Raw genomic sequence first — 23,418 nt, forward strand, 5'->3', positions numbered from 1 at the left:
GATTTCCTCCAACTCCGGTTGCACCTGGAGTGCCGGCTACCCCAGTTAACTTGCCAAGGCCTCCGTCACCGCGGACATCATTGTCTCCAAGACAAGATACTGGTCCTGCACCTCAACATGACACGGATACTTCTTCTCATGATGACGATGATGAAAGGGAAGAGGGTGAATTGCCAGATAATACACCTATAGATCCATGGGAGGATTACGTCATTCCTATGCCTTCATCGCCTGCACCCCGCCCTTCAGATTCTCCACCTGAGGATATCGGCGACTTTCATAATATTATGCAACGTGCAGCTAATAGATTTGAATTGACCATCACAGTGGAGCAGTCTGACTGCTTTTTGCATGACTTTAAAGAGGGATATCGCAGAGTTACCAGAGCTATCCCCATTATTGAATATATATGGAAGGAAGGCCTCAACATCATGAAAACGCCTGCTTCCATTCCTGCAGTCCTTCCACGTATAGACAAAAAGTATCGAGCACCATCGGATACTCCATCTTGTTTAATAGGTCACCCTCGACCAGACTCTGTCATATCCCAGGCTGCACAGCAGAAGTCCAAGAATCCTTCTGTTCCCATTTCCACACCACCTGACTAGGAAGGCAGAAGACTTGATGCCATTGGAAAGAAGTTTTCTGCAAATGCAGCAGCCTCCATTAAAGCTGCTAATTCGTTAGCTATCCTGGCCCGTTACGATAGGCAGATGTGGTCTGATCTGTCTGAATACCTTGAATTAATCCCTGAGGATCAGCAACAAGAGGTGCGCAGGATCGTACTGGAGGGAGAAAGGGCAGCTTTGGAAATTATTGATTGCGCCCTTGATATTTCGAACACCAACTTCAGACAATTGGCTGGAGCAGCAGTACTTAGGCGTCAAGGTTGGCTCCGGGCAACCACCTTCAGGCCTGAGGTCCAAACAAAAATCTTGGACATGGCGTATGATGGAGATTCCCTTTTTGGTAAACACATTGATGACGCTTTGCTGGTAATAAAGACAGATACCGAAACAGCTAAATCCCTTGGTACCTTGCAATACAAGAGGGGATCCTTTAGAGGAGCGAGAGGCCGTGGTTACTCCTCCAGGGGGAACTATTCCAACCAACAAAATCGCCAATACCAATCTCAATACAAACAACCGTACTATCAAAGCTCTTACAGACAGCCTGCCTCTGGGTCTTTCTCTCGTCAGGGAGGGAAACGACGCTCAAACAATCAAGGGCGTGATTCCAACAAGCGCCAATGAGCTTTGCCGGACGTCAGTCATTCATTCTCCCCTTCCCGTGGGCGCCAAAATTTCCGCCTTTTACCAACAATGGCGGGAAATACCTTCGGATCAGTGGGTCCTGGATCTTGTCAGGAACGGACACACTCTGGAGTTTTTACAGAAGCCACCAACAATGCCGCCCAGGGGTCCCCCTCCCCCTCGTCTTCACTTACTCTTCAAAGAAGCCTTAAAGATGCTACACAAGAATGCGATAGAACGAGTTCCTCCTTCTCAGAAAGGGAAAGGATTTTATTCTCGCTTCTTCCTCGTAGAGAAAACTTCAGAAGAGTGGCGTCCAATTCTAGATCCGCGCAAACTCAACAAATATCTAAAGAAACAGAGTTTTCGCATGGTAACGTTGACGGACATTCTGAATTGACTCAACAAAGGGGACTTTATGGCTTCTCTGGATCTGCAAGACGCCTACTTCCACGTCCCTATTCACCCAAAACACCGCAAATACCTAAGGTTTCAAGTGGCTGGCGTCCACTTTCAGTTCAAAGTACTTCCATTGGCCTCAAATCGGCCCCCAGAATCTTCACCAAATGTTTAGCCCCAGTGGCAGCAATGTTGAGGTCCCAGGGAATACAAGTCTTCCCATACCTCGACGACTGGCTGTTTAAAGGACCATCGAGACACTCCACAATGGAAGCGGTCAGGAGTTCCCTCTCCCTCTTTTCGAATCTGGGTCTGACTCTCAATTCGAACAAATCTCAGCTTCAACCTCGTCAGGAGTTGACCTTTCTGGTAGCGGTCTTGAACACACGCCAGTGCAAGGCGTTCTTGACTCAGGAGCGGCAGACCAAACTAATGAAACTAGCAAAACAAATATTTGCAAGAAGGTCACTTTCAGTTCGGACATTTGCTTCCCTTCTAGGGATGTGCTCCTCTGCAATCAGCCTCATCCCTATGGCGAGACTCAGAATGAGACCGTTACAGGAGGAGTTACTTCGTCAGTGGAGGCAAGTCGACGGATCGTTCGATGACCGCATCAAAGTCACTACCAAAATGAAGCAAGCCCTTCTTTGGTGGTCGAAGGTGCCCAATTTGTCACCCGGCCTCACCTTTCTACAAGACATTCCAGAGTTCACCCTGACTACGGACGCTTCCATGGAAGGTTGGGGAGGTCACCTTCAGGATCTTCAGATCCAGGGACGATGGCCTCGTCGGTACCGACGGAAACACATCAACAGCCTAGAGCTGAGGGCCATTTTTCTGTCCCTGCAAGCCTTCCTTCCCAGGATTGCGAATTCGTCCGTGCTGGTGCGTACGGACAATACCACCAGCATGTACTATATCAACAAAAAGGGAGGAACAAAATCTCTCACCCTGTCGCTAGAGGCTCAGGAGATGTGGGAATGGGCCATACGACACGGCATATCCCTCAGAGCGGAACATGTCCAAGGAATACAGAACTCTCTAGCCGACAACCTCAGCAGAGCTTTCACGGGCTGTCACGAATGGGAGCTCGAACAACATCAAGTAGAAAGGATCTTTCAAACTTGGGGAACACCAGCGCTGGATTTGTTCGCCACGCAGCAGAACAGCAAATGCCTGTTTTATGCCAGCAGGTTTCCTCAACAGGGGTCAAGGGACAATGCCCTTTTGATGAGATGGTCCGGAATATTTGCGTACGCTTATCCTCCGATTCCGCTCATTCCGAAGGTACTGCAGAAGATGAAGAGGGAACATTGCACTCTCATCCTCATTGCTCCCCGTTGGCCAAGACAGTTTTGGTTTCAGGAGCTCCTTCTGCTCTCTCAGCAGCCTCCACTTCGTCTCAAACTGACAGTGTCAATGTTAACAAGAGAGGGAGGCCAGATCCACCATCCGGATCCTCAATCACTGCACTTGCACGCTTGGCTCCTGACTTCCTAGAGTTCAAAGATCTTAACATCTCCTCAGACTGCAGGGCGATCTTATCACAGGCCCGTGCGCAAAGTACCATCAAGACATATCGTTTTAAGTGGAAACGATTCTGTTCATGGTGTGGAGAAAATAATGTTCATCCACTTCAAGCTCCTCCTGAAGACATCCTTTCATATCTGCGTTCTTTAGCTAATGCTGGACTCGTTTTTTCGTCCATTAAGGTGCATCTGGCGGCGATATCCAGGTTCAGGAAGAGTTCCAACAAACCATCCTTATGCTCATCATCTTTGATCAAACAATTCCTTAGGGGGCTATTCCGAGCTTTTCCACCAGTTCGTCCTCCTCCCCCTGAGTGGGATCTTAATATTGTTCTGTCTCAACTTCTCAAAAGGCCTTTTGAACCTATTCACAAGGCGGTGCTAAAGTTTCTAACTTGGAAAGTGGCTATCTTGCTGGCTCTCACTTCAGCCCGCAGAGTCAGTGAGATACAGGCCTTCACTATTGCACAGCCTTTCTTACAATTCTCTAAAGACTTTGTGACACTTAGAACTAACCCAAGATTCATTCCAAAAGTACAAACTCAATTCCACATCAATCAACCGGTCAAACTCAAAACTTTTTTCCCGGATCCTAAAACTTCAGCGGAGAAGGTTTTACATTCTCTGGATGTGAAACGGTGCCTGAAGTTTTATCTTCAAAAAACAAAGGACATCCGCAAATCCGATCAACTTTTTGTTGCTTATGGTCAAGCCACCTTGGGTCAAGCTGTAACGAAAGCGACTATAGCTAGATGGTTGTCTTCTACGATTATCTTCTGTCATGACAAAGCCAACAAACCTTTAACGAGAAAGGTTAAAGCGCATTCCACCAGAACAATGTCAGCGTCAACGGCCCTTTTCGCTGGAGTGACGCTGGAGAACATTTGCCGAGCTGCTACGTGGAAAAGTGTGCACACTTTTACCAAACATTACTGTCTGCAGTCGGCAGTTCATGATGATACAGCAGTTGGAGAAGCGGTACTGCAGCATCTTCTACACTAAGGTTAGACTTTTTACAGCCTTTTCTTATTCATTTGCCTGTTTTAAGCATATCTTTTCATTATGATGTTTTCGTATTTTCAAATGCTGTCCTATATCTAATGGGCTTCTGAAGGTTTTGATGCATATGTTATGTTAACAAGTTTGTACTCTATTACCTTCCTGGTTGTGTGGGGATGTATATGGTTTATTTTGTCTCCCACCTTCCTCTAACGACAGACATGATGTCACTGCTTGCTACTCTGATTTAGGCATGTGAATCTATGAAAGATACCCCAATACTGGATAAGAAAACAAGTTACTTACCTGTAACTACGGTTATCCAGTATTGGTATCTTTCATAGATTCACATGCACCCACCCTCCTCCCCGGCACGGCAGTTCTGTTTTATGGATACTCATTCTCACTTGTGCTGGGAAAATCTGAGGAGAACTGCCTGGGCTGGGAAGGTTCTAGAGGGTGAGGACAGCTGATTGGCTGAGGCTACTATTTCAGGTCTTTTTACATAATGATGTAGATAGGCTGCTAAGTTTTGAGGCCTAGTTAGGCCTTTGAGCTTTTCCAGCCTACTACAAGAAACTTTTAGGCACTGCTATTGTATATATTTTTACCGTGGGACTCCCGCCTCGACGACGGGGAATGATTCAGGCATGTGAATCTATGAAAGATACCAATACTGGATAACCGTAGTTACAGGTAAGTAACTTGTTTTCTTACTTTAGTTTGCGTCTCTGAGGTTATCTGTGATTACTAGTTCCATTACATGCATAGTTTTTCTGCATCTATTTTAGGAGTATATATTGTATTGTGCTTACTGAGTACTGCGTTTCAAGCTATGTCTTCATGCATGATGGTTGTAAGTGTATTAGAATCAATATAGGGGTTGCTAACGCACACTTTTAGCCTCTCAGTTTCATGTAGCACATTCCAGTTGCTATATATTGAGGTTCCCTTATGTCAACATCCTTTCTGGACAGGATTTGGGTTGGTTAATCCTCCACCGTCTTCCTCCCTGCCATTCATTTTCCCATTCTTGTACTATTTTGCCACCTATTTACTGTCCCTATACACTACGGAGTTGCATTACCCTACTGTGTACTGATGTAAAACATCCTGTTTTCATGCTCCAATTTTTAGGGTGTATTTGATGTATTTTGCTTACTAAGTACCCTTTCAAGCAACGTTTTGCATGCTTCAATTAGTGTGGTTCTGAGAGTTTCTTTACTTACTTTTTGTTGATACTTACATAGGCAAACTTTTAGTAAAAAAAAAAAAAAAGAAAATTCTCCTGGTCCGAGTAGCAGGCCCTATCCGCATTACACAGGTAATATCCCTGCTGCCCTGTCAGTTATTGGTATACTCCCTCTTGCGAGTTTAGCTCAGTTTTCCTCACCACTATGGCCGGACAAGCTATGAGTCAACCTCCTCCTTTCCTAAATGAGATCGGAGAACCAGAAATACACTGGAAGGAATGGATACATTTATTCGCTTCTTACCTCATTGCCATAGGAGGCTAAAGATATTCGGCACTCCGCAAACAACATATATTGCTGCACAACCTAGGTATACAAGGTAGGAACATTTATGACACCTTAACTGAACCTGAGTTAGAGGAGGATGAGGATGATACAGATGAGTTTAAAATTACCCTTTTAAAGTTAGAAGCACATTTTGGTGACTGGGTAAATGTGGTTTTGGAGCGACATAAGTTCTTTACCCGCATCCAAGGCAAACAGGAATCTGTCATTAATTATATTGCGGCACTTAGAGGCCTGACACAACTATGCGACTTTGGTGAACTTACTGACTCACTCATCCGGGACCAACTAGTCAGGTGCACGAACAATAGTCGCATCCAAGAAAAGCTTCTAGCAAAAAACCCCACATTAAAAGGAGCGGTCAATATAGCAGTCTCGGTAGAACACACGGCTAAGTGTATTAAAGAGATGAAGGCTCCTAATGAGCTTGTTGCCAATGTTCAAAATAGCAATGATGTGCAAGGCAACTACAGTGATAATGAAGTGCTCAAGGTCAGATCGGGAGTGGTCAAGGATAACCATCCAGCCAAGGAAAAGGAAAGGTTAAAGTGCTACAGGTGTGGCAGCAACAATCATCTTGCCAATGATGTACGTTGCACTGCTCGCAATGTCACGTGTGTTAAATGTAACAAGAAAGGGCATTTGGGTAGAATGTGTAATAACAGTAAAAACTACCAAGTGAAAGTAGTACACAGTGAAGGCGAGGTGGCCCCTAAGTATGTGTTCCAAGTAAAAACGAAAGTTTGTCAAACTTCTCCAAGTTCTCTAGAACAATACTGTGACCACATGTCCATTGAATATCCAAAGTGTACCATCCTTGTGAATAATAAGCCCATTGAAGTGTTTTCTGATTCGTGTGCCCCATTCACCTTATGTAATATGGATGTCATAAATGAGATATTTGATACCTCTAGTCTCAACATTATGGAACCTGATATTTCTGCTGTAGGCTATGCTGAAGAGAACATCCGGTTAGTGGGGATGATTATAGCGGGTATACAATTCAAAGGGAGAACCACGTTGGGAAAAGTGTACATGGTAAGCAAGGGTGCCAATCTATTGGGCTGGCACCATCAAAGAGAGTTGGGGATTATGCTCGACCCAAATAACAAAGAGCAGGTCCAATTAGCTGAGTGGGGGGAGGTAACGGAGGAGCTAACCAGCAGAAATGTATCAAATCTATCTGAAGAGTTTCCCGGAAGAGGAATGCCAAGTAGACAGTAATGCCTGCGGTGTACTTCCCACGGACATGAACATAATTAAGAACCAAAGTTCTGGTTCTGGATCTGATGGTGTTAATATGGGGCCTGGAGAGGAAATCAATGCCCTGGGGGGAAATCCTACAGCTATTCCTAAAACACCTTGGACTAAGTTGAGATTAGAAATAATCGCCCCATGGAACATTTAGGAGTTCTGAAGAGATTTCTGATCATACTTGTGGACTACACTTCTCATTGGATCAGATACAAGTTTGTTCCAGGGGTTTCGACCAAGTCCCTCATCGATTTCTTAAGAGATTCTTTTGCATGTGAAGGTGTGCCAGATTGCATAATCACCAAAAAGAGTATTACGTTCTCTTCTAGTGTGATGTTGGCATTCCTAAACGATCTGGGCATCAAGCATGAGGAATCCACTTTGCAAGGTCAAGGGAACAGTGACCTCATGAGTAAATCTGTAATCCTGATAAGAAATCTCACGCAACTAGTTTTTGCCAATAATATGGATGTGGACAAAACGGTAAGAGAAGGCATTTGGGCATATCACACCTCTTCCGATTTGGTAACAGGAGTAACCCCTTTTGCTTCCATCAGGGGAAGAGATCCGATTGCCAAATTGAGTATCTAGCCTTTCTCATGGATGTAACCTACAGTATTTTTTTCCTTCTCTTTTTATCCTCCTGAGCAGCAATGTGTTCAACCCTTTTATCATCCACCTGTTCCATGGTATCCTTCTCTTGCGAAGGGAGATATGTTGTAATCTTATGTGACCTATAGTATTTTATCCTCCTTAGCATAAATGCGTTCACCCCTTTTAGCATCCTCCTGGTTCCATTGTTTCCTCCTCCTGGGAGATGTGTTGTAATCTCCTTTTTCTCCTTCCCTTGGTATATTCCTCCCCCTCCTCCCTCCTTCCCCTTGGAATGTTCCTTGAGAGTTCACTTTAGAATTTTGGGGAGCTTGTCAGTTCGGAGAGTGGATGACAGATTAAAGACATACTTTCTTACTTACTTGCCTGAAGACTCTATCTTCTTTACAACACTCACGCAGTCTCAGTCCTCAGACATCAAAGCTATCCCAGGTTACACAAATCTTAAAAGGCTCAGGCCTGAGTCAGCCCAAATGTACCATAGGTAACAAAGCTCTTACATGTCCAAGTATCAGAATTATCTCTCAGGGCTCTCCAATGTTCAGACACCAGACTGCAAAACTGTCCATTAGTGCAAAGAGATACCACCAACTCAGATTTCGAAGAGCAGAGTCATCCACCTCCTGCATCCTTAATCCCAGGGACAGAGCTATCCTAGGCTCATTCATCAGGCAACAATTATCCCGGAGGTTACATCACCTGAAGGCGAAAGACTAAGTCAGAAGAGGTACTTCTATGCCGCATTTCATCAAAAATGGGAATCGTGACTACTGGATGGCAGCAGCTGGGCCGAGTACGGTGGGTTTCCTGTCTCTGGCAGCATTGTCCTTATGATGGTTTCTTGGAGTATCTCTCGTTCGTGGCAGCAGCTGACAGGTTTCTTCTGTGTCTTAATGTTTACTGCGTTACCTTGGATGCAGCTTTCTTTCCCTCTAGTTTCTGGGCAGTTTCTCAGCTGTATTTCGTGAATGGCAGATCATCTTGACTCACAGTAGACAGCAGTTTTCTTTGCAGTAGACATTGTTTCTTGTTGATTTTTATTTAGTTTTTTCCAGGTTTCTCACTTCACTTAAGTTGTCAGTAAGTTTTCTTGTTACTTGCTGCGGTGGCATACACTTTGGTCCTTAGTGCGAGGTGTTGCTTGTGCTTGGCAGTGTTAGTGCTCAGGTCTTCTTCCCTGACATGCTTCTCTGGTCTGCCTCTCGGGTCTGGCCAGCCAAGATCGTTGCTAAAATGTTGTAAAGATGTTCAGGTAGGCACCAGGACACTTCTTAGTAGTTTCAGGATAGGTTTATTAAGTTACAGCAGAGCAACACACCTCGCCAGCTGACCAGACCTTCAACTGACAAGTGTGGAACATTCAAGTACAAACAACAGTACGAAATCCTGAGGTCTATAATAATAGTTAAATGGTGTGGAGAACCACTACTGGCTGGTTTACATAATAAAACAATGAAATGTGAAACAGAACCAGTAACTACGCCCAACAGAACTAACTGAAGGCATATCATTTTAAGGACGAAATTCCTCACTCACCATAGGTGACATGCTTCATCATTTGGTATTCTTCTCCCAGAGGAAAAACCTAGTTCCTCTGGGGGCTACAACCCCCTCTCTGAGAGGGAGGAGCTAAGGGATGTTTTTGTATGTATGATAGGATATCCTAAATCCACAAATGAAGAGCTAAAAGTGTGAGTGAGGACGCAGCGCAAAAAGAAATCTAAACTGGGAGGAAGGTGGAGTTTAAACTAGCTCAAGGGTGCCAAACCAGACCTTTATTAAGAACCGCAATAGTGAAGTGAGACAAATCGGTCAACATGTTTCAGCCATATAGCCTACAGGTAGACTAGGCTTTCATCAGGACCTACGGTGCTGCTGCTAAAGTGATTATGAGTGATACAACACGAAAGGATACAGGGACAAGAATTTTCTTAGTGTGCCTGCTTCATAAGAAACATTACCTACAATAAAAAAAAAGAGACCAAAATCAGTTCAATGATCATTGGCATGACAAAGAATACTGGCTCTGTGTCACATGAAAAGAGAACAAATAGTAATGGTTCTCCACACCATTTAACTACTATTATAGACCTCAGGATTTCGTACTGTTGTTTGTTCTAATTTTGGGGAATAAATCCTGTGTGGTCTCTAAACTTTCCCTAGGACCCTCCAGCTTTGAACCGTATTTTGTTAGAGGAACATTCAAGTACAACATAGAATGTAGACAGGTATTCTGGGAGGCTAGTAGGTAGGAGCATAGAGGAAAGTGTGATGACGGCAGGTGGCCATGTTGGGAGGAGAACTAGTTTACCACAGTACCCTCAAGTTTACACCATGAACAGAGGCTCAGGCCTCAAACAGCAGCTGAGATTCATTTTACACACATCGTGGAGGTTTAAAATGGTGATCGACTATTAGGGCCAAGCAGATCTTGTATGTTGAGCATTCAGACAGCAGGAATTCATAGATATATTACAATGATAAATCCTCAGAAAGAAGAGATAGAATTTAGGTTATGTAGATCATAAAATGCTCTCAGGATTCGTGTGGCTTAGAGGCTTGGGGATTAAACTGCAAAGCTACCCATCAGCCCTTTGTTCTGTTTTTTCTAAATGTGTACATTTTTGTGACAAATAATTTTTGAATACTAATGATTTTATGATTAATATATAATTGTAACCAATTAATTATTAATGATTCACTTGAATAAATGTGTATTAGGTATTTAGAAGTGCAGTTTAGTTTTGCCATATTTTTGCAGAGATATCATATTGTGATAGATGCTGTTTTGGTATTCTGTTCATCTTGCTCCTGCTCATCCCCCCTACCAATCAATGTCGCCCTGTGTGTCTTCACTCTCCTCTGTCTTCGCAGAGCACAGGATACTGTGACATAATTAGTTATTTTCCATAGAAGGCATGTATTGTATGTGAGAAGTTTGCCTGGTATATGATGTTCACCATTCTAGTGAGCACCTTGCACCAGTCCAAACAACCCTTATGGTGATGGTTGTAAAGTCAACCTTATAGACCAGCTATCCTAGTGGTAGCATGGACAAAGCAGTCTTAGGCTAAACTCAAGAGGGCATGTGAAGCCAGCTGTTTTACCATATGCAATCCCTTTAATACCAAGTGAAAGGACACCACACAGGTTGTATTATCAAAATACATATGTATTTATTTCTAACACAATCCTCTGAACTCTTTATGAGGTCAGAGGCACCAGCACAATACAAGATACTTAATTAAAATACAATAAGTTGCACAAAATACAGTAATGCCCTAGGGGCACTTCGAACCGTATACTAAAATAGTGGTATAAGAACCACGTCACAAACAAAGGAAAGGCCTAGGGCCTGGAGAATCGCTGGGGCTACACTGTACTACCAATCGATGGAGAGCAGGAGGCCCACAGGATGCGCGTGCAGTGTCTTTACACGCACGCAAGTTACCATGGAGTTAGAATGGGAACGAAAGAATTGGAAACTAGTTCTTTTAGGACACTTCCGGATGGACTAGGGAAAAGCTACTTGCAACTAGGACACTAGGATAGTCAACACCCACAGGAGTACCGAAATACTCGCGTTACCTCACCCACAGGAAGCGGGTGCATAGGTGTCAAAGTGTGTCGGGTTTCGTCGCTGATTCCTATGGAGCCTTGGAGAAAGATGCTGCAGGCGACCAGGAGAGAAGTGTCCGGGTGGATCCAAGGGCGGATAGAGGATGAAGAGTACCTGAAAGCAGAGGGGACAGAGTCTGGGTCACTAGCCAGTGACCAGGATGGACCCAGGAAGGAACCAGGCGATGTCGCGAAGCAATCAGGTGATGTTGTGAAGCTTGTCTCTGCAGCCACGTGGACCAGGAGGTGTCGACGACGACCAGGCGCTGGATACGGACTGTTCCACAAAGGATCTCGCTGTCAGCGGTGTCGGCTTCCGGATTGGAGTCAACAAGCCTTGGCAAAGGCAACCCACGCAGAAAAGGAAGATGGCTTCTTAATCAGACCAGCAAGGTCTGATGGGCTGCTCCTTTTCAGGGGAGCAAGGGCCAGTCTGGAGCAACCAGACCAGCATTGGAAATTCAAAGATTCATTGTCACAGAGGCCACTAGCCAACAGGCAAGTGACCGGACAGATGCGTCAAGCAGGGAAATGCAGAAGGGCCCCACGCAAAACTTGTGGAGTGTGGAGGGCTGATCTTTGGTGCAGTTGGTGCTCGGGGCTGAGGCTTCTCAATCGCCAATGCACAACTTCGAGGGTGCCTCAGAAGCTGCACGGAAAGCAATTTGCTGGCTTTCCAAGATGGCCGGTCCCATGTTTATCGTCGCCTCCACGGGTCTCAGCTCTGCTGTGACTGTGGATCGGGCTGTTGGATGTCTGGAAGTCTGGGTCTTGTCAGGCTCTGTGCTTGGGCTCCGGCAGGAGCATCGACAAAGCAAACCATTGATCGCTTGATGGTGCCTGCTTGTGCAGGGTGGTCACTCCTTGACCACAAGGGAGATTCTTCCGTCTTCTACGTCGAGTAGGATGTCGAAGGTCCAGAGTTTCGTATCAGAGTTTCAGTCAGGATAAATCTAAAGTCTTGGGACTCAGCTCCTACCTATATACCAAATCTAGGGGCTGGATTACCTGCTAGGTCCCTTCTATGGGTGGGACCCAGGAAGGGGGTGGTTACACCCCTTTCCCTTTGTCCAGTTTCGCGCCAGAGCTGGGGCTGAAGTGCCCCAGCACCGGTTTGAACTGGACTATGCATGGGACACCTTGTGTGCCCCAGGCAGTGTCTCATTTCATTCAGCCCTCCCTGCCCCAATACACTATAGCCTGTCTGGGTTGGTGCTAGCACCTCCCTGTGACAGGAAACCTATTGTCCAAGCCTCCCTCGCTGGTAGGACTCCCAGCAGCAGGAGGTCAGACTTGTGTCTGTGGCAGCAGCATCCATTTTGTGATGCTGAGGCTCTGGTTAACTTTAACCGGGATTAGTGGAAGTAACATGCCTTCTCCCTCTAGAAGGGTGGAATGCTACCCTCGTTGCCAGAACTGGGGAGGGGGTAGTATTCCAAAGCGTATGACACCTTACACGACATGTTTTGATAAAGCCAAACCAAAGATAGCATTTAAACGCGAGGTTCATAATGCACTTAAGAGTATATGGTATGGCTATATCATAGAACAGCTATAAGGACATGGTTCCGAAAGCTGCAGACAGGCTCAGCTAATGCTAGAGCACCATCTCACATAAAACCAAGCACTCTGCCTCCAGGATTGTTAAGGTCTGCCATAGGAGTGACTTGTTATCTTACGGGCGATCCAGGGCAGGCAGCCCCTCGCTGCCCCGCCCGCCTTATGAGCCAGCCGGCACGGTGGGTCAACGCCCGGACAGTGCAGCCTTTGCTGATCCCCTTACGGATCACGTGATCATGTCTTATACTCCCGCCCCTTTCAGGGCGGAGCGTGGTATGGCACACCCCCGGTTGGTCAGGCCCCCCAACCGCCCGAAGGACTAACGGGGCGCCGTCGCGGTCTTCCCGGAACCTCCCTGCGGCTCCAGGTCTTTGACTCAGGCACCCTTACTGTGCCAGGCAGAAGTACCCTTACTGTACCCGTCTGCCGCAGAGGTACCCTTACTGTACCAGTCTGCCTCCAGATCGCCCTGTAACTCCGCCACAGCTCTGGAGGAGGCGCTGGATACGGACTGTTCCACAAAGGATCTCGCTGTCAGCGGTGTCGGCTTCCGGATTGGAGTCAACAAGCCTTGGCAAAGGCAACCCACGCAGAAAAGGAAGATGGCTTCTTAATCAGACCAGCAAGGTCTGATGGGCTGCTCCTTTTCAGGGGAGCAAGGGCCAGTCTGGAGCAACCAGACCAGCATTGGAAATTCAAAGATTCATTGTCACAGAGGCCACTAGCCAACAGGCAAGTGACCGGACAGATGCGTCAAGCAGGGAAATGCAGAAGGGCCCCACGCAAAACTTGTGGAGTGTGGAGGGCTGATCTTTGGTGCAGTTGGTGCTCGGGGCTGAGGCTTCTCAATCGCCAATGCACAACTTCGAGGGTGCCTCAGAAGCTGCACGGAAAGCAATTTGCTGGCTTTCCAAGATGGCCGGTCCCATGTTTATCGTCGCCTCCACGGGTCTCAGCTCTGCTGTGACTGTGGATCGGGCTGTTGGATGTCTGGAAGTCTGGGTCTTGTCAGGCTCTGTGCTTGGGCTCCGGCAGGAGCATCGACAAAGCAAACCATTGATCGCTTGATGGTGCCTGCTTGTGCAGGGTGGTCACTCCTTGACCACAAGGGAGATTCTTCCGTCTTCTACGTCGAGTAGGATGTCGAAGGTCCAGAGTTTCGTATCAGAGTTTCAGTCAGGATAAATCTAAAGTCTTGGGACTCAGCTCCTACCTATATACCAAATCTAGGGGCTGGATTACCTGCTAGGTCCCTTCTATGGGTGGGACCCAGGAAGGGGGTGGTTACACCCCTTTCCCTTTGTCCAGTTTCGCGCCAGAGCTGGGGCTGGAGTGCCCCAGCACCGGTTTGAACTGGACTATGCATGGGACACCTTGTGTGCCCCAGGCAGTGTCTCATTTCATTCAGCCCTCCCTGCCCCAATACACTATAGCCTGTCTGGGTTGGTGCTAGCACCTCCCTGTGACAGGAAACCTATTGTCCAAGCCTCCCTCGCTGGTAGGACTCCCAGCAGCAGGAGGTCAGACTTGTGTCTGTGGCAGCAGCATCCATTTTGTGATGCTGAGGCTCTGGTTAACTTTAACCGGGATTAGTGGAAGTAACATGCCTTCTCCCTCTAGAAGGGTGGAATGCTACCCTCGTTGCCAGAACTGGCGAGGGGGTAGTATTCCAAAGCGTATGACACCTTACACGACATGTTTTGATAAAGCCAAACCAAAGATAGCATTTAACCGCGAGGTTCATAATGCACTTAAGAGTATATGGTATGGCTATATCATAGAACAGCTATAAGGACATGGTTCCGAAAGCTGCAGACAGGCTCAGCTAATGCTAGAGCACCATCTCACATAAAACCAAGCACTCTGCCTCCAGGATTGTTAAGGTCTGCCATAGGAGTGACTTGTTATCTTACGGGCGATCCAGGGCAGGCAGCCCCTCGCTGCCCCGCCCGCCTTATGAGCCAGCCGGCACGGTGGGTCAACGCCCGGACAGTGCAGCCTTTGCTGATCCCCTTACGGATCACGTGATCATGTCTTATACTCCCGCCCCTTTCAGGGCGGAGCGTGGTATGGCACACCCCCGGTTGGTCAGGCCCCCCAACCGCCCGAAGGACTAACGGGGCGCCGTCGCGGTCTTCCCGGAACCTCCCTGCGGCTCCAGGTCTTTGACTCAGGCACCCTTACTGTGCCAGGCAGAAGTACCCTTACTGTACCCGTCTGCCGCAGAGGTACCTTTACTGTACCAGTCTGCCTCCAGATCGCCCTGTAACTCCGCCACAGCTCTGGAGGAGGCGCTGGATACGGACTGTTCCACAAAGGATCTCGCTGTCAGCGGTGTCGGCTTCCGGATTGGAGTCAACAAGCCTTGGCAAAGGCAACCCACGCAGAAAAGGAAGATGGCTTCTTAATCAGACCAGCAAGGTCTGATGGGCTGCTCCTTTTCAGGGGAGCAAGGGCCAGTCTGGAGCAACCAGACCAGCATTGGAAATTCAAAGATTCATTGTCACACAGGCCACTAGCCAACAGGCAAGTGACCGGACAGATGCGTCAAGCAGGGAAATGCAGAAGGGCCCCACGCAAAACTTGTGGAGTGTGGAGGGCTGATCTTTGGTGCAGTTGGTGCTCGGGGCTGAGGCTTCTCAATCGCCAATGCACAACTTCGAGGGTGCCTCAGAAGCTGCACGGAAAGCAATTTGCTGGCTTTCCAAGATGGCCGGTCCCATGTTTATCGTCGCCTCCACGGGTCTCAGCTCTGCTGTGACTGTGGATCGGGCTGTTAGATGTCTGGAAGTCTGGGTCTTGTCAGGCTCTGTGCTTGGGCTCCGGCAGGAGCATCGACAAAGCAAACCATTGATCGCTTGATGGTGCCTGCTTGTGCAGGGTGGTCACTCCTTGACCACAAGGGAGATTCTTCCGTCTTCTACGTCGAGTAGGATGTCGAAGGTCCAGAGTTTCGTATCAGAGTTTCAGTCAGGATAAATCTAAAGTCTTGGGACTCAGCTCCTACCTATATACCAAATCTAGGGGCTGGATTACCTGCTAGGTCCCTTCTATGGGTGGGACCCAGGAAGGGGGTGGTTACACCCCTTTCCCTTTGTCCAGTTTCGCGCCAGAGCTGGGGCTGGAGTGCCCCAGCACCGGTTTGAACTGGACTATGCATGGGACACCTTGTGTGCCCCAGGCAGTGTCTCATTTCATTCAGCCCTCCCTGCCCCAATACACTATAGCCTGTCTGGGTTGGTGCTAGCACCTCCCTGTGACAGGAAACCTATTGTCCAAGCCTCCCTCGCTGGTAGGACTCCCAGCAGCAGGAGGTCAGACTTGTGTCTGTGGCAGCAGCATCCATTTTGTGATGCTGAGGCTCTGGTTAACTTTAACCGGGATTAGTGGAAGTAACATGCCTTCTCCCTCTAGAAGGGTGGAATGCTACCCTCGTTGCCAGAACTGGCGAGGGGGTAGTATTCCAAAGCGTATGACACCTTACACGACATGTTTTGATAAAGCCAAACCAAAGATAGCATTTAACCGCCAGGTTCATAATGCACTTAAGAGTATATGGTATGGCTATATCATAGAACAGCTATAAGGACATGGTTCCGAAAGCTGCAGACAGGCTCAGCTAATGCTAGAGCACCATCTCACATAAAACCAAGCACTCTGCCTCCAGGATTGTTAAGGTCTGCCATAGGAGTGACTTGTTATCTTACGGGCGATCCAGGGCAGGCAGCCCCTCGCTGCCCCGCCCGCCTTATGAGCCAGCCGGCACGGTGGGTCAACGCCCGGACAGTGCAGCCTTTGCTGATCCCCTTACGGATCACGTGATCATGTCTTATACTCCCGCCCCTTTCAGGGCGGAGCGTGGTATGGCACACCCCCGGTTGGTCAGGCCCCCCAACCGCCCGAAGGACTAACGGGGCGCCGTCGCGGTCTTCCCGGAACCTCCCTGCGGCTCCAGGTCTTTGACTCAGGCACCCTTACTGTGCCAGGCAGAAGTACCCTTACTGTACCCGTCTGCCGCAGAGGTACCCTTACTGTACCAGTCTGCCTCCAGATCGCCCTGTAACTCCGCCACAGCTCTGGAGGAGGCTGCCGTCGATGACAGAGCCCCCCCACCTCAGAGTTCCCCACTTACATCCCTCAGCTTCCAGTGTTTCCTGCCGTCAAGGAGAAACATATCCATCCTGACTTTGCCACATTGACCAGACACTTTCATAGTTATGTTCAAATTATGCCTGGCGCCCCTAACAATGGGGTCACAACAGGAAGAAGGAATAATGCAAGGTGTCCCTCCTAAGACATTGCACATTTCGCGACGTGCCAACCTACAGATGGCCGGACCCTGTTATCCATCTGAGACCCTAGATACTTATACCAGTAATGGTGTTGAACTACCAGATAGTGGGTCACATGTCTAGCTATACCCCTTCCATGGTGGATTCGCTTCCTCCCCAGGAAAGACCTGAAACAGGCCACTCAGGCACTGGTACTCTCCAGAATTGACTATGGCATTGCTACTCTGACTGGAACAGCCAAATCACACCTGGGACCTCTGACCACTACCCTCAACGCCGCAGCTAGAATGGTCACGGGAACTAAGAAATATGAGCACATCACCCCGGCTCTTAAGGATCTGAGGTGGCTCCCTATTGACCAACGAGCCAGCTTCCGCACAGCTTGCCTCACACACAAAGCCCTGCATACAGGCAAACCAGAATATCTGGCCAACAAACTCAAAAGAGCCGATCAGTCTTGGAACCTCAGAAGCTCCAACACGCTCCTACTCATTCCTCTGAAATCACAGAAACATAAAACATCTAGTAAGTCCTTTGCGGGTAATGCTCCCAAGATATGGAACTCCATCCCCCCACATCAGAATGACCGCCTCCTTCCCGAAATTCAAGATGCTACTCAAAGCCCTCTTTCTTGAGCGGGCTGGATCGTAACAAGAACCCCTCGTTTGACTTTGATAGATCGCTATCTCTTTGCTCCCAGAGAGAGTCGGATGACTCACCCTTGATCTCCGCCATGTTGTGCGCTCATGTTGCTATTGTACAGACTTTTACTTCCCCCTGTGCTCCCTGCCCTGCTTACGTACTACTTGTCTTTTTGATGCTTATTTGTATTTGATGTGAAGTGCTCTGATACCCTCGGGTCCAGCTAGCGCTATACAAAACTTAAATAAATAAATAAATAAATAAAAATATATAAGGGTAGGTATAGGAATACTATATCTAAGCAAGGGGTGATTACACCTGCTGAGTGATCCGCCAGTTGTGTCAGTTTGGATGGCCAGCCAGGGGTGGCATAAGATATGTTGCAGCCCCTGGTAGGCCTTGGGTGCACCTATGCCCTGGGTACCTATAGTACACTGTACAGGGACTCATAAGAGTGACCCAAATCCCAATTGGTGAGGTACCTAAAGTATATGGTGTGAAATTTAGAGAGAGAACAGCAGGGATGTGGGTCTGATTAGCAGGCCCTCAGTCACATTAAATCGAAAACCAGTGAAGCAAAAAGCAAAAAAATGGGGTGACCACAGGAAAGCAGACCCTACTCTCCTACATTGTTAATTAAACTTTCCCTGTGAATTGACTCTATCAACCCCAAGGACACTTCCACAAGAAGTTCCAATGTGGGCCTACTGGAAAACACAAGTATATGGGTCTTTGTTTGAAAAAATATTTCATATTGTGTTGTGCATCTCCACACTGCATTGTTGCTGCAGAAGGTGCTGGAGCTTTCCTTTCATTAGAAATGGGTTATTGTTATATCTTTGTTGTGACAATCTAATTTCTGATTTGCTCAATATGTGTTATCACTGTTCATGCCATGCTGAATTTGCAGTTTTTGCTTATTACTTATTCATAAAATGTGTATAAAAATTGGTTTTGGGGGTGAGCCAGAGACTTTTCTATTTCCCCCCAGGACTCTGCCCAATTTATTGAGAGCTTTTCATTTTTCACTACAGATGCTGCCGGTGTTCTTTGTCAATCAGACAGACTATTAGAGAGATGTTCCTGAATATCCATCAGCTAGGGATGCGGTCTGTTCCATTTATGATTTTTGCTGCCTATTGAGACTTAGAATAATTCTGGTTTCTGATTATGTACACCGTATCTGAGCCTTCATGACATATATGTTTTACATTTCTCTGCAATGCTTATTTTGAGATTAAACTCAAACGTTTCATTGATCTAGAACTCAGTAATTGAGTGGTCCCAGTCACTAATTTATTACTCAGCTAATTTAATGTCATACTTGATGCCAAGGAGGGTGGTGACTATATCGCAAGACCAAGGGTGCCAGAGTAGTACTGCTAGAGGTACATTTTTGAGTAATCTAAATTTTGGGGTGCATTAGAATATTAGGGTTCTTCTCCCACAAATCTATCTGGTAGCAGAGGATGGGGGCATAATAGCATGTTCTCTTCGGTAGGGGTCCCCCAAAAGATTCTCTTGTAATGCCCAGTCCGAGGGAGAAAGGAGTTTTGGCAATTCTGCCAAAAAATCAGATTCTGATGATTCCTGAGTAGTGATCTGCTCTGCGTTCGTAGATGATTTGGAGTGTAAGTATGAATACGGTGAACTGATTTGTGTATGGTGTATTAATTTGTGATGTATGTTGGAGTATGTGTTTGAGAAGTGGATTTCTGTTACTATTGGTGAGTTGGTTGAATTATCCAACAATGACCCCCACCACACTTTTTGTCTGATATCTGATCACTTAGTCTGAACTGGGCCCCTGCCAATCAGGTTCCCAGTGCCTGTGTTCTTTCCCAAAACTGTACCTTTGTTTTCACAATTGGCACACCTCTGGTTCACCTGTAAGTCCCTTTTAAAAGGTACCAGTGGTACCAATGGCCGTCTGACCAGAGAGGGTCTCTAAGGGCTGCAGCATGTATTATGTCATCCTCAGAGGCCTCTCACCAAACATACTCACTGAATGTGGCATAGGTGAGTCACCCCTCTAGCAGGCCTCACAGCCTTAAGGCCGGGTGCACTTTACCACAGGCGAGGGCACAACTGCATGAGCAATGTGACTCTATAGTGTCTGTGCCATTCACATACATTGTAAGTGCAGTGGGACCATATTGAGTACATTGGCTGGGAGTTTGTCATTATGAACTCCACGGCTCCATGATGGCTTTACTGAATGCTATGGAGTTTGTTATCAAACTCCTCAGCATAATAAACCCACACTGATGCCAATGCTGGATTTAATCCAAAATGCACTAAGAGGGCATCTTAGAGATGCCCCTTGAAAAACGACCTACTCCCTCATGTCCATCTGACTGGTCTGCACCAGCTTGCCTCACGGACATGTTTCTGACCCCGAAGTGGGAGCCCTTGTACTCTCGTTGGTCAGGGACAAAGGCTGTTTGGGTGGAAGTGCTTCACACCTACCCCCAAGCAGGAACAGCAATCAGGGTGGCAAGCCTCAAAGACTTCCTGGCCTTTGAAATGCTAGCCAGGACCTCTCCAACTAGTGGAGATGCCTGCCCCATTGACCAAGCCCCACTTTTGGTGGCAAGATCGGCAGGGAAATTAGTAGTCAGGCAAGTTTTGTCCCCTCTATGCCTGGACACTCCCTAAGGTGCCCTGGACTGAGGTGATCCCCTCTTTAGAAAAACCTTCATCTTGAATGAAAGGATTCGGCCCAAACAGGTTAGTTGGATGCCCCCTCCCCAAACGGAGATGACATTCTAAGGGAGTACCTCCCCAAAGGGAGGGCACATTCTAAGGGTGTAGTCACCCTGAAGGCAAGTAGTCCATTGTCAACCTTTTGCCAGTACCTGTAACACCCCTAAATTCAGGATTGAGGGGCACCCCTGAACACTGATCTTCAGATTCCTTTGACCCATGAAGAAAAGGACGAAGAAAACGCAGTGCAGCCGAGCATGGAAGATGACTACTAATTTGACGCCAGCCCTACCGGCGTGTGCTGCTCAAAGACCCTGCGAAGAAGACGATGCCTGTCCCGTGGCTAGCAACTTCCAAGAACCCCAGGAAGACTGCCACTGTTCAGACAAGATCAGATCTCTAGAGGACAGTTGCCCAAAGAAACTACTCCAAGGATTCTGAATCCAGGCAGATCCGCAATCCCTGCCCACTCTGCAACCGAGGCCCACGGCCTGGGTTTGAGTGGCTCACCTGTCCGGTGAAGTTTCCCCAGCAATCCTGACCTTGTCTCCATTGGTGGCTTATCACTCCTTGACCCCACAAAGTCGCCTGCAGCCTCTACACGAAGGGTCTCCCTGACCACAACCGGCTCCAACCAAGAAGATCCGATGCCAAAAGGTACCCCTGTATCCTCAGCCCTCCAGCCTTGGGGAGCCCCACTGGCAGTGCCTCAACTTCCCTCAGCCCTCCAACTAACCTGCCCAGCCGGTAGTCACCTTCAGCCAGCCTCCTGGTCCGAGCCTGCAGTCTTTTTATGCGACTGAGATTCCCCGTTGAAACGCATTGATGACCATCACTGATTTTGCACCCTGCACCCCTCTGCCACTAGTTGTGTATCTTTGGTGCTGCCTTGCTAGCACCCCTGTGCTGATCTTAGCCCCAGTGCCTGTGGCCTGAAACCACAGGTACTTACCCGCAAACCGTGCCTCTTTGAGGTGTCCCCAGTCTCCATTGATTTACAGTGGGCCAAGTTACATCTGCACCCGGCCGCCAAAGTGCTGCTGGTGGTGCAGTACCTACCTTAAACTGAACCTTGCCCAGTATTGGTCTAAATCCCTAAGACTGGGATTGTACGTCGAGTACTTACCTGCTAATACATAATGCTGTTTTACTACCATAGGATTGCTTAGTATTCTATCTATTGCATAAACTGTCTATCTTTCAAATTGATATGTGCCACTGTAGCTGATTGACAACACCAAAAGTACTTCTAAGACTGTAAAGCATTTCTTCTGCCTTGCAAAACAATTCATACTGCATTTTTTAAAGTATCACTACTTTGAAAACTGTTACGTACTTGAAACTGAGAATTTCTTGGTTCTAGAAAATAAAATAACCAAATAATTACTTTTTATACCAAACAATTGGTATGGATTTAGTCTTTAAGTTTGTGTTGAATCATTTCTTGCCTGAGTCTGTACAACAAATGCTTAACACAGCCCTCTGTTAGGCCCAACTGCTCGACCACACTATCACAAGAAGAGCTTTTGGTATTATCTACTTGAGCCTCTGTAAGCCTTTGGGGATTCACTAGACTCAGTGCACACTATACCTTACTTTGGTATAGTATGTTCAGAGTCAGCTGCCTACATTGGCGGATCAGCGGTGAGGTCTATGACTTTATATTTGTTGAACTGCTTAGCCAACACCTGATCACATTACTACAATCCAAAATTGCCTTTAGGTTCAACTCATTTTTGAATTGACAATAGGTTCTAAAATTGTAAAAGTCTTATTAGGGTCTTGGTTAAGTCCCCTGCGAATGTCTAAAAGTTAAAAACCTACTGTAGTTAGGCGTAAAGTACTTAGAAGTTTTTTAGGCCTCTTAAAAAAGATCCCAACTATTAGAAGAATAATAGATGCAGAGAATATGGATGTGGAGCTCGACCTGACCCCTTAGCTACGTCTCAAGATGGGAGAGCTAAGATCTCTAAGTAAACTCAAAAAGATAAAAACTGGTTCCAATCCTACTAAGGTCCAACTCCGGGAGTTTTTGGCAGAATGTGCAAGGAGCCACCCTTCTAAGGAGGATGAATCCCCATCAGAAGGAGGAGGTCAATTCCCAATCCCCTGCATAAAAAAGCTGTGCCCATTTTTCCTAAAGTAGTGGTTACAGGATCTAGATCCCACACAGGTGGGATAGGCCCACTAAGTAACATTGAGGACAGCCTCATTGAAGAGGATATCCTTTTAGAAAGGTTGGCCAAAAGACTAGTCTTGGAGGATAGCCTCCTGGCTTTAGAAAAAGAGAGAACAAATTTGGTTCTAGAATCCATAAATGGTGGCAGCAATAGCATAACTAGGGACAGATAGCATTCCTCTGACCTTAAAATCCCCAAAGGGATTTCCCTAAATACGAGGAAGGTGATGACATTGCCAAATGAGTCACAGCCTTTGAGAGGGCCTGTGGAATGAGAACAGTGAAGAAGTCATACTGGGGAGCATTGCTTTGGGAACTGTTCACTGGTAACTGCAGGGAAAGACTCCTAACCCTTACTGGGAAAGATGCTGTGTACTTTGTCCTCATGAAGGGCACCCTGATTGAGGACATTGGACTCACAAGTGAGGAGTATACAATTAGATTTAGGGGGGCTCACAGAACCTTGAGTCAGTCCTGGATTGACTTCATCAACTACTCAGTAAAAACACTAGATGGTTAACCCATTGGTTGCTGGGGTCATTCTCCTGCCGTGCTGGGGGGAGGGAGGGCGCGCACAGCGCCCCAGTGCTCATGACGAGCTCAGCTTGTCATGAGCCACGGTGGTCATGTGCTCATGACGAGCTGAGCTCGTCATGACCACTCCCTTTTCATTAGAAACGCTCGCACAGCAGGGTAATTTGCCCAGCGTGCGAGGATTCTAACGGTCATGACGAACTCAGCTCATCATGAGCACACAAGAACCGTGGCTCATGACGAGCTCAGCTCGTCATGAGCGTGGGAGGGGTTAATTAACTGGAAGTGATGTGCATGACTATG

The 23,418-nt window shown here is 47.2% G+C and overlaps 1 protein-coding gene across 1 annotated transcript in view; it reads left to right on the forward strand.

The window, feature by feature from the left end:
• Positions 1-23,418, forward strand: part of LTBP3 (latent transforming growth factor beta binding protein 3) — an 872,522-nt gene that overhangs the window by 70,663 nt on the left and 778,441 nt on the right. The window contains exon 2 of the mRNA XM_078660467.1: positions 18,731-18,805. The gene's annotated coding sequence lies outside the window, so the exon portion shown is untranslated. The remainder of the gene's footprint in view (positions 1-18,730; positions 18,806-23,418) is intronic.

The sequence above is a fragment of the Lissotriton helveticus genome, chromosome 9, assembly GCF_964261635.1.
Source record: "Lissotriton helveticus chromosome 9, aLisHel1.1, whole genome shotgun sequence".
Taxonomy (NCBI): Eukaryota; Metazoa; Chordata; class Amphibia; order Caudata; family Salamandridae; genus Lissotriton; species Lissotriton helveticus.